At 40.1% G+C, this 12,689-nt stretch overlaps 1 non-coding gene across 1 annotated transcript; it reads left to right on the top strand.

Annotated features, from left to right (window-relative positions):
* Nucleotides 1-5,618: 5,618 nt before the first annotated feature.
* On the top strand, nt 5,619-5,691 carry trnak-uuu (transfer RNA lysine (anticodon UUU)). Its single transcript has one exon. It is a non-coding gene; the product is annotated as a tRNA-Lys (tRNA).
* The last annotated feature ends 6,998 nt before the right edge of the window (nt 5,692-12,689 follow it).

Here is a 12,689-nt window from a genome sequence, read left to right as displayed (position 1 = left end):
AGCGCCTGTTCTCCAGTGGGACTCTGCGGCTGGAAAGTGTCGGTGCGTCGGTCGCTTCGGCTGCCCTAGTGCCCTTCAGCTTCTCCAGCACCGAGCTGCGTTCTGCGCCTGTGCAGCGCGCACTCTGAGCTCTGAGGGGGGATCTCAGTGGGGTGTTTTCTTGGAATCACACACACACATGAACGCACACACATATTGCTACGCGTTGCATACACACAGTTGCTCAGCCCCCTTGATGTGTGAAAGCAGCAGGGAGAGATTTGTCCCCCTGCCTCTGTTACCGGCCCGGCACTGACGGTGCAGCGAGGGCACCGTCCCTCCCTGGCGGACTGTGCCTCCTCTGAGCCTCGGTAACATCCAGCCACTGACAGCGACACCTCCACCAGCACAAACACCATATAGGTCCACATTTAGTAGCTCTCCAACACTCTGCCAACACGCGTTTTCAATCCATTCAGCCTAGTCTATAACCATTTTCCACATCATCTGGGGATCAAGATTCTTTGATTGTTTTGTGATTGTCTGCTTGAACTAGTCAATATGAACCCGCTGAGGTGAACCGGCTTTACATCATTAGTTCAGATCAGCAGGGCTGAGTGCCCCTCAGGAAGCCTTTCATTCACCTGAACTGATGCTGACACACTGCTCTCTGTTTTAAAGTGACATAGATGATGCTACAATGCAAAACCCTCTGCAGCAATTATTAAAGCCTAAGAAGCTTTTTACCTTCATAAAGTCACCTACTTCACTCCTGAATGTGGCTCCAGGGCTCAGTTACACCGGGACATGATGATCATCTTCAGCAGTAATCCTCTTCAAGAATTAGGCTTTTCTTTCTTTCCTCAAGACTAGTTTACCCCAAACTCTGCTATCCGTCAAACGAGGTGTAACCTCTGACCGCCAGTACATCACAGTTCAATGCGATGGTTTGTAAAACAATAGCAGTTAATATCAAATAAGATAAGAATTAAAACATCCTCCCTCTTTGTGACCACAGGCTACTGCTCAGTTAATCGTGAAATAATCTCTGTGAATGTACAAGATAAAATACAGTCATGTACTTGCTACTTAAAAAATGTCGATTTTGCAAAATGATGCTGGTCTGCTGGACCCTCCCTCGAGAGGAACAGACTAAAACAGCGACCTTTATTCTTCACAAAGAGTTTTCTAATGGCACCAAAATGGGTCTATTATGAGCAACACCAAGCCGTCTTTTTTAACAATAAATAAAGTTTTCGTGTATTTTTTTCAGGCCACTCACCCCTCCCAGCTCCTCAGAGGCCTGTAGTATCCTATCTGCACTGTTATCAACATGATACTAATAATGTGGGATGTACTCCAATCCCGTGGTGTCATATTAATGATCCCGGATTACCAGTTACGATTTTAGCTTTTTTATTATTATTATTATTATTATTTTTATCTGTTCTTGATCTTTGTGTTATAATGCTTCGACTCAGAAAACTGAAGAACCGCTAGAGTTTTACGTCTTCTTTTTTCAATCATATGATTGCTTTAGGACAATAATAAATAACTTTTATTTACAGGTTATAAATTAAAACCATGGTAAATTGGAGCTTTGTTATAAAATGTTCATCAAAGAAATAAACGGATAATAAATAAATAAAAACAGTCTAGATCATTAGATCATCTGATGCGTTCAAGTGATCATTCACTGAACTTGTCACAACATTGAACATAAAATTCAACCCTCTCAGCATCAAACATACTGGGCAATTGCGGTGTGTGTGTGTGTGTGTGTGTGTGTGTGTGTGTGTGTGTGTGTGTGTGTGTGTGGAAACAGCCAGCCATCATCCTGCAGACATGCAGTCTGTCGGTGGTGGGTGACTGACGCGTAGGCCGCGCAGTATTTGCAGGTGAAATATGCGCTTGTGGTTTTGCAGTAAATGAAGCAGCGCGTCTATAAATCAGATGCCAGTGTGACTTACATATCTGTTGGTGACATGAGCGAATGAACGGCCACCGTTTGTCATTCGGTCGTGTGTGTGTTTGCAGCTCCGCTCCGCTGACTTTCCGAGCAGCCTGGTAGCGCTGCTGACAGACGCTCAGCTGCGACTTTCTCCAACTGCTGAAAAGTGGAAATTGAGCTGCTGCTCGGCGCTTTATTCTCCAACCTCAAACTATTAACTACACACAACTTCTCACCCTGACTCGCTTCCACTCTAAACATCACATCCTCTGCTTAATTTACTCCCATCTAAAGTCGATAAATCAGCCATTTATATCCCATTATTTGAATATTTTTCACGTTATAGGCTACATTTAATTTGCTTGTTGATTGAACTGCTAGCTGTAAAATAATACATGAAACGTGTGTGTGTATGTGTGTGCGCGCACTGATGTCTGTCCACACCACAAAAACTCTGCAAAAGCCTTCATTGTGATGTGGCTGTATTGCTGTGTATGTCAGTAAATGCCCTTATTTGTCAGAGCCAATTAGACAATCAGTCTAATTAGCCAGAACACAATTATACTAAAGTCTGAAGTCATTCAGAGCCTGTGAAGTCTGGTAGGTTCATTAGAGAGAACTGTGGGCCTTATGTCACCCAGTTCCAAATCCGAGAATGTGGCAGTTCATGAGATATGTATTTAGATGCATGTTTACATAGCCTATTCTGCACCAAAGGCGCAGGGCCTCGCAGCCTGTGGAAATACTGCAGCTGAATTTAAATGGGAAACCTGCAGAAATAGGACTATTTTCCCAAAGTTACCGAACAAACTTACATGTAGTAGTGAATCCGAAAACTGGTTCATGCTCAAATTGAACCAAATTAACTGTTTTTATTTTTCATTTTTGATAGGCTTTAGCTGAGCAGAAATGCACCAGACTCCACTGAAAAATTAACAATTTAATCATAAATGAAAAAGCATTCTACTTAAGAAGATAGAGAGTAGTTCTGGGTCAGTGTTAGTGATCTCGTTCTGTTCTTACCTCCTGCTTTGCTCTCAGCTCAGCCTGACCTCTGTACTCCTTCAGTCTCCTCTCCACTGGGGGAATGTCAGCCCTCACTGTGCTACACCCATGCAGCACCTCTGCAAGTATCTGGTGCAATCAAAAAGTTAGATTTTTTTTATAGCAGCAGAATTGAGCTGAGGTTCTGGAGGGGAATTGAACCTCCACACACTCCCACCGTCACGTGGTCAGAGCAGGAGGAGGTTACAGCAGGAGTCAGTCTGACACCAGTGTTGGACTGGGGAATAGGAATTCCATTTGGTGATCCTGGAAGGGAGACAAACACCACTATCCACAAGACTGAACCCTGTTTGTCACAATTTTTATGAAATACTGTATTTTATATAGACTACATTTTCATGGAACCTTCCATCAGTATGATAGTTTCAAATGTACTCATGGGATTTCACCCAAAACCACCAACTCTATATGTGTAACCTCGACTGAATCCTGTATTACATTCTACATTAAATATTCTATACTGTATTTATGTTAATATTGCAAATGAAAGCATTTAACACACTCTGCATTGTGTCATGAACATTACTCTATAAAAACATTATTATATGCCATGCTAATAGACTGCTCTTCTCACAGTAATATTTTATTTATACAAAAAAAAAAAGAAAAGAAAAAGATATCTATATATGTCCAAATAAGGTGATTCAGAATTTTTCAGATGAACTTTCCTTCCTTTCTTTTATGGACTGAGAAAATTCACTTTCTCCTGAAGCTAAATAATCAAATCAGAAATAATTTTGTCAAAAACGCATTGTCACATAACTGAAAACAGGGCTGTTGTTTTAGCAAATGAAAACTGCATATTTTGGAGATGCATGGTTTTGAAAGAATAACAATGCAAGAAAATCAGTAACTTCCTTTTTTTCCACAAAGTGCAGAATTTAATGAATGAATAATGAATTTAATTTGACCTCTTCCTTCCTTCCATATTAATATGTAAATCTGGCATTTTAATAATAGTGGGAAAAGGTGCTGTTATTAATATATCATCCAGAGTAGAAAAACCTCATTTCCTGCTGCAGGGCATTGGGATCAGATTATTTCAAAATTGTGAATCTGCTTTCTGCATGGCTGAAACCAAGTCTCCCAAATACCTGAATGAATAGTTCAGACATTCATTCAGAAACTGCTTTGCTGCTCGTACGTTCTGCTTGTGTACGGTTAGAAATGTTGGTTATAATATTCCTTCCAGTTTCACCTCCTTGTGTATCATCAGTGCTTTGGGCTGCCTGTCAGGGAGACACGTAGGATATTGTCAAGCTGAAAAGGTGGTTCATCGTCACCGTTCCGCTGTGGGCAAACTGCTTTGATTTCCCTCATTAGAAGCGTAGCTGCTCTTGGTATTGTGGTTGAAGGAGTAAGAGGGTGTCAGATTTACAGTGGTTACTCTGGCCTTTTCTCTCCCTGGCAAAACCTATTTTGTGTGATAGGCAGGAGGTGGGGAAGGGGGGTCCGACTAATTCACGACACCACATGTCTTACTGTCGTTTGTGGACCTCGTTTCTTCTACAGTCAAAATGGTGGAGGCTGAGGCTCGCTTCTTGTTAGCTGGATACAGTGTCAGCCCCCTCCCCCTTCCTCATTCTTCACACTGCTTCATTTCTAATCACTGATTGGCCATTTTCACTCCTGGCCAATGTTGAGCTTTAAGTGGGCGCAGTACGTCACAGACAAGGTGGAGATTTCTGTCTTGACTCCCCTCCTCAGGCCTCCACTGTAATATTGTTCATGGCTGACCACCAGTACATTGCACAAGCATGCTTTAGCACATATTGGGATGGAGTTGTAGAACATCATATCTTATTGAGTAATCTGTATCTGATCAGATATCATCATCATCTGCACCTTTCCTAGTTTGAGTTTAAGATGGAGGTGCCTAAATTTGGGCTACCTTGAAAACTACTACTTGTGTTTTTCTGTATGAGAAAGCTTTTATCTTTCATGAAACAATATTTTTATATTAACAGTGGATCACATGACAACCTGTGACGTGAAAGATGTCACTCATAATAGCAAACCCACAGAAAATGATGACCCTGCTCTTCAGTTCCCCTCAACTCTGAGTATTTCACCATCTTTCAGCTCATTGTTTCCAGCAGCAGCAGCAGCAGCAGCAGCAGGCAGCTGTTTCCAGCAAGCAAAAACCCACTCTTATAAAGCCTCTGTGCTTTCTTTCCAGCAACAAACAGTAGATAAAAGGTGTAGCTGCTAGCTTGTGTACAAAGTGCAGTATTTATTAGCTAAGGGGACAGGAATTTCCCTCAGGAGTTGGTGGAGGCCAAAAACAGAGCTAAAAAAGAGTGAACTCACATTCATCACTTTATCAGGTGATTATATGTCAGTGATATTTTTACTGTTTGTTCTGTTGCCACCAAGTAGCAAAAAAAATCAGCTGACATTTTGCCAAGCATGGGCTCCATCAGTTGCTGTTGCTATGCCACGTTGCTGTGGCAGAGTTAGCACTCGAAATTCTGTGTAATATTTGAAACAATGCGTTCTTGGTTTCAGATACAAGTTGTCAAAAGTAGACTTCACATTTCTAGTTGGCAACCATCCATTTTCTTAGGTGAAAAATCACCTGTCGTCAGCAGATTTTATCAGCTGTAGCAAGCTAATGTTAAGAGCCTGGATAGCTCAGTCGGTAGAGCATCAGACTTTTAATCTGAGGGTCCAGGGTTCAAGTCCCTGTTCAGGCGACAGAAGTTTTTGAAGAAAAAAAAACGGAAGTTCCCCTCGAGGGACGAATAAAGGAATATTGAATTGAATTGAATCTGGTTGAATGTTATATGCTAACAGTCTCCAGTTCACTTTTAGTGTTTCCATCATTCTTGTTAAGGGGTCTTCCATAGGCACAGGATGGTTGTATATGATATCACAGAAAAGTTCTGAGGCTGCATGTGGCATCCTCTGCTGCTGCTGATCCATGATGACGCTAAATGAAAGAAATAGCGTTGTTTTTTGTTTTGTACTGTAGAAGCTACCTATCATACCTATGATACTAGGTGTATTATAAATAGAGAAAAATGTCAGATGACATTTTTTAGCATACTTATTTTATAGCATACTGCTTTAATAACATCATATATTTCCTCAGCAGCTCTTTTTATTCAACCTGTTGGACTTAGCAGACCATTTAGTAATTTTATCACGAGTTACAACCCAGGAACACATTGGCAGAAAAAAAAAAAAAAAAAAATCCCAGCTCAAGGCCCACTTGCTAGCTTTTTCCTTAGCTTCACATGATGAACTCTGGTGTTGTTTTGAATATGTCACAGAGTAACCTACATCTTCATTATGTGGAAGAATTAAGCTATGCGGTCAAATTAGATCGAGCCCTAAATCCTCTGTGGCCAATTAATGAAAGAGCAGCGGTTTGGGTTTCCGCAAAGGCATTTAAATGTAGCCACACACACTTTGACACATTTGGAAGTTGACTGGGTGTTTCCTCCCGTAGCTTGTGGGAATTCTGTACACCTCAAGTGGCAGCTAAATGAAAATCACTTGGTAGAATCAGTCTATTATGTGTGATCAATAAATAACTGTTGCTTTCTCTAGTGTATTTCAATGTTTTCCATTGTTTACCTACACATATAGTTTTCCTTTTATTCAGACATGTACATTCTTCCATGTCATTAGATCAGTAAATCTGCTGAAACTATCTTGAAGAACAGGTCAAACTCTTCATCCTTTGTTTTGGCCCAGCTCTGCCCTTCTTACACACACAACATTAATGAGTGTGACTATTCACCGCAGAGCAGTTAACCCACACACTTCTGCTGCTAGGTATTTCAATTATTACAAGAAAGAAAGGCTTTCTTACATACATGCATTTTTTATTCAGTTTCAGTTCATTAGTTGGCCCATTTTATTTTCTTTGTGCAGAAACAGCTTCACAGTATCTGCGATATCTATACAAAAACACAGCTGCAACATGTTCGCATTCTGAAGACACTGACATCATGTTCCTGGTATTGCCTTTCCAAAGAAGGAGTTTACATACAATTACAGACAAATCAAACAAAGTGTTTTTTTAAGGCTCATTCTGATATTGTTTACAGTCAGAATCTTTAAATGTGAATGTTAGAAAACAAGTCACATTAGATATAAAATGGAATGACTCAATATTTATTCACTAGAATTATGTTCACGGCAGTGGAATATTCTGTGAAATAGCATCGAATCCCATCACACCACCAACGCCACCAATATATTTATGTCTAAGCTAAAATTTCTTGGACTCATGACCAGTTTTTCTGAAATCCTGCTCACAGTCACTTGTCACCAAATGTGTTGCCCCCAGCCTCCTGTGACCCTAAACAAAATGAAGAATTAATTCTACTTATCCTGTCTCTCACTCTCAATACAAGGCATTTCTGTTAAACTTAGTTTAATTCTATTAAACCAAATAGTAACACAACTGTTACTGCTGTTACTGTACATGTTACTGCTACGTGTACGTACGAGTTATTTGTGGGGCTCAATGTTGACTTAAACTAAGGTAATTTTAAATTGTATCTTTTAAATGCCACAGCTGAAACCACATGTTCTACGTTCTTCTGACAAATAATGCTGAAAATTGGCAAAAAATGCAAAACAATACATTTGTTGTGACAACACGGAACAATATGTTTATAACATGCTGTGGCTGCAGCTCCAGGTGTTTGGGACCACATGCCCACATGTTCCCAACAGTTTAGAGTTTTGAAGATGTACGACCTTTGCAAACACTCTGCCTCTTCAGATGCACATAGTGTGTAATGAGAATGGTGGTAGCAACCCCTTGCTTGCTCACTGCTGAGTGTTGACGTTCATCTTGGCAAAGAGTGAGGAGATGAATGAGTGACTGTGTATCATACCATGAGGCTGACCATTGTTTGCAGCGCCCTGCTCCAAAGAAGACTCAGTTTAAGATTTTTATGGTGGTATTTTATAGCTAAAAATCAGTGGGAATGCTTTTTTCTCATCCCTGAATGAATTAAAATAAAATCTATTTTTTAGCATGAAAAAGTATTTAACTTGTCCAAAAACAGAGTTTCAGCTTCTATAAAACTGTTCCTGGCCTGCGTCTGTCTGCTCCGCCTCACAAGTGCTGGCGTCTGACTAGTTCCCCAATGCTAGTATTTAAACAGTGTCATGCCCTTTGTTTTTCAGAGGTAAGCCCCTGGACTCTTTGAAATGGGCGCCATGTTTGCGCTGTGACCATTTAATTCAGAGCGCAGCTTGATGATATTAGTGTCAGGGTCAATTGCTGATTTCAGTTGGTCTTTAGAAGCTGCCTGGCTGGCGGTATGAAGGCATCATGTGCTGCTCGGTTCAAGAACTGGTCAAACCCATAGTCTTACTTACACTCACATACACACTCCAGCTCCTCCAGTTCCTCTGATCCCTGAACATGTGACACGGCAGGCATGGGACCTGGTTATCCTGCCAAATTCACAGGCCTGAGCCCAGCACAGTGGACGTTGTTGCTCAGACCTCCCATGATGGAACCTCCGAAATCCCTCGTTGCCTTCTTCCTCCTTCACATATCATCAGCACAGCGAACTTCAGAGTCTGCGCCTTAGCTGTGCCTCGATGAAGAAATGGCTTTGCCATGTGCACAGAATGTGGAAGTGATACAGTACATTTGGATTTTCCCTGCTGCCTTTTATGTGGTTTTCTAATAGCAGATGTAGATCAGAGATGGCTGGCTCCTATTTGACTCTCACTTATTATACCAAATACTTAAGTCAGGAGGAAATGGAACCAGTTGGAAGTGAACTGAATTTATAGACCTGAGACTCTAAAGTGTCTGTCTGATCAACAGGTGTTGGTAAGCATGCTATCAATGTAAGACTATAGGAATCTTGAACCAATATAGCTAATACATCATTGTCTTTTCATGCTAGTTTCACATCTTTGTCTTTCTGGTTTCTCTTCTGATCAGCTGTAATTCTGCCTGTCAATGGACCTCTGTCACTGTGATGTCTCTGAGCTAAATGTAGACAGCAGTGTATCTCTGTGACAAACTCAGAAAATACAGATGATTGTATCCTTTCTTTTTGTTTGTTTGCTTGGGTCATTAAAGTTAAATGGACTCAGGGATTTGAGGATCTAGTTTTTGTCCCAGCCCTCTCTGCTGTACTTTGCCAGCTTTGCTCTCCTGCTGGCGGTAAAAGCTTTGCAGCCATTTGTCGTGCTGCACTTCACCACATTTCTGTTATTGGGTGTGAGTGACTTGTCAGTCATCTAAAATGCATTTCAAAAGCTATTTTTCCTTGTGCTCAGCCTTTGTTCTCATGGAGGAGAGAAGACCTGTGAGTATTTGATAGCAGAGAGAAATTTCCCACACCAATGATGTCAATATGTGATTCTTTCTGTATGTATTTGCTTGCGTGCACTTGTATCTACAGAATTGTTACCATTTATGTGTGTTCAGGTTGTATTATAGAATGTGATTACATCTACTTCAATACGAGTAAATGTACATGTGTACCAATATGTAGGGATGCAGGAATATTTCTCCTTGATATGGATTATAAACATTAGAAAAATAATGAGTTACTGTTGCAGAGCTGCATTTGTCATGATATCCTCTTCACCCCTGTATCTAATGGCCTAAACACTGTTTCTATGATATTTTGTTGCCTTAAGTCAGTCATTTAATTGTCTGGTATTGACTTTTTATAAATTCGTTTTTATTCAACTTATTATTCACAAATTATGGATGAAGCAAGAGTGGAACCAGCATTGTAAATGAATTGCAATGGTATGTTCCTACAGACTCATTGCAAAAATATGTAAGAGCTAAATAAATTCATTCACAAATGAAACTGTAATTAAGAGTGGTTTTTAAGTGTAATTTTGTTTTTGGTTTGTTGATTGCTCTGTTCGCTGGGCTTTTGTCCCCTGACTGTTGCCTGGAAGGCAGGACCTCCTGCATGGCTGCAAACAGTGACTTTTGCCTGCTCTTCTTTATCCAAACAGCCACACCACACTTCACTCAGCTCTTCAGCATTTTTCAGCAAAACCAGCATTAAGAAAAAGTTCTGAGATGCCAAAAAGCAACGAAGGTTTATTTACATGACGATGATTTACATCATGATTTATTTCAAAATATTCTGCATTGTTTTTCTCATTGTAGTGGTTTCACATGTATTGTAGATGTTACTCAGTAACGTTACAAACTACTGCTGCTGAGCATACAAATTCCCCAAAGCTGCAGGCAAGCATTCCTCCCTCTATATGCAACGCAACACTGTTTCAAAACATACTAGTTGTCTGCAACATAGGAAACCCACATACTGGTCTCAAGTCTTCTTTAGATTCGACATGGACACTGGCACAATGTTTGGCTGTTAAGACACAAACACAGGAAGAGGGCTTTGCTTTGCCCACGCCAGCAACTTACTCTTCCCACCAGTGAAATGTGATAGGCCTAAAGTTCCCTCAATGGTCCCCCTCCAGTGGAGAAAATGTGATACAATGTCTTCCTTAAAGAGGAGAAAGTTCAAATGAAGTGCCCTCATTCAGTGGTGAAAACGCCTTATGTGCAAGGAAATCAGTATTAGGCCTCTGTGTGCCTCTAACGGTTAAATAGTTAAAACTTCCATGTGTCTTTATTACAGAAATGTAGTCAAATTTTAAATCTGAATCATATAATATTACAATTTTAATCTTAACCAGGCTTTGGATCTGTTTTGATCATAAATCCATGAGGACTTTCTACATGCTGCTGTTCCGTCACCATGCAGCCCCTCAGACAGAGTCCACCACCACTGTTGAGGGGATATGTTATTAAATTTGTTGGAGAGAGTAATGTAATGTGTTGATTTTGCAATTCAAGTAATCAGCTATTTAGTTACTTTTTTAAATAAGTGATCAATTTCTGTTGACATTTTACTCTATTTCCCTGTTCTTATTGTTTTTACTATTATTTTCCCTTTTGCTGCCACAAAAAACAAATAAAGAAAATGTGAGACACATTTGAGTGTGTATGTATTGAAAATATTGTAAATTACCATAAGGTATATAACATTTGTGCAATATTTTTTATTCTTGTTATTTTTTTATTTTTGTCTTCTTGCTTGTCTTGTTGCTGCTGTAACACGTGAATTTCCCTCATTGTGGGATAGATAAAGTCTATCTTATCTTATCTTATTTGGTGTGTCTTTCTTTCCTCTTTTTTGGGCATCGCTGCATACTAGTGAAGGGTATCCAGCCCAACAGTCGTGCCAGTATGCATGTATAGGTCAGCCAGCAACATTTACATCGTGGAAGCATCGTTTTAAATTTGTGGGTGAGAGGGACAAGAGCATCACAGTGAAATGCAAGCTGTGGCTGGGTGATAAGTGTCTGTCAGCTGTGAAGAGTTCTAATTCAAAGTTGAGGGGGCACCTGCAAGCGAAGCACAGCTCCACCACAACACCTCAGGTACCTGCGGTTTCTATTTACTATCATGTTCTTCAAATAATGCAACTTTTTTCATTGCAGTTCAGTAAGAAAATGACAGAGAAAATGTTTCTGTGTGCTGCAGCCGTACATGCCTGAGGCAGTTTGAGTTGTTGGCACCTCTTAATGGATAGTCTCTCAAGGCTTTAACTTTAGTTCTAAATTAGTTTCAAATTCAACCATAGAAACATCAGAGTTGTATGAAATAAAATCTGCATTAATCAGTTTTTTGGCCACTTGGGGAAAGCACAACACAGACATTTTACCACCTAATGAAGATATGGTAAATTTGTTAGCAAACAGCTGCTTTGTTACACATTCAACAGACACAGAGCATCATTCTCATTCATTTGGAGTCATGTTTGTGCTACCTGATGAATCTAAATCATTATTAACTCTCTTTTTGCTCAATTTGGTCTCCACCAACTCCTGGAGGAAATAACCTGCTCCTTAGCTGCTAAATGCTCCTCTATGTTCACCAGCTAGTTGCTAAGTATGTCTGCTGTTTGGTGTTGAGCAGGAAATATTAAATCAACATTTGCAGAAGCTAAATAAACTGATATTTTGAATAGATTAGTTTAAGTATTGGACGGTAGGAGACTATCTGCATATCAGTGAAATTGCAGCTCCAAATGCCTCTACATGTGTCTATCTTAAACAATAATTGAACGAAAATCCTTTTCCAAAATGCTACTCTGTACCTATTTTCCCTCTGGGTCACTAAATTGGTGCTGAACCATTCTACTTTAAACAGCTGTACCATAATAAAACCTAAAAGAAGGTCAGTGATTTGAGTTTCAGTGAGGACTCTTGGCGTCTCATGGGTGACATTACATGTTGCTTTAGAAGCTTCTCAAATATATGTTGAAAGTATTGTGGGACTTGACATTTTCAGCTCAAAAAAGAGGCTATGAAACAGCTTCAGTCCAACATTTGTGGTCACTTGACCGGTCCAACTGTCAGCAGACTGGTAAAGCAGTGTAAGAACATGGCTTCAACTTTACTTTCCCTAACATGAAGCAGTAGAATCTCAAAGTAACTCCCAAATCAGCATGTTTGCAACTGGCTGACATGTCATTTAGTAATAAACAACACTTAGAAATACTGTATACTGTCTTTGTTTCTAAAGAAGAAGCAGCATCAGTCAAACTCCAGTCTGAGTATACGCATGTCTGTGGAGTGGCTCAGGAGTTTATCTAAGCAGTCGTGGGTGTATTTTAAATGTGTCTGAGCTTGGACAAGTGTTGGGGGGTTGTATGTTTTT

This window comes from Chaetodon trifascialis, chromosome 9 (assembly GCF_039877785.1).
Source record: "Chaetodon trifascialis isolate fChaTrf1 chromosome 9, fChaTrf1.hap1, whole genome shotgun sequence".
NCBI classification, from domain to species: Eukaryota; Metazoa; Chordata; class Actinopteri; order Chaetodontiformes; family Chaetodontidae; genus Chaetodon; species Chaetodon trifascialis.
This window is presented reverse-complemented; position numbering and strand designations above follow the sequence as displayed.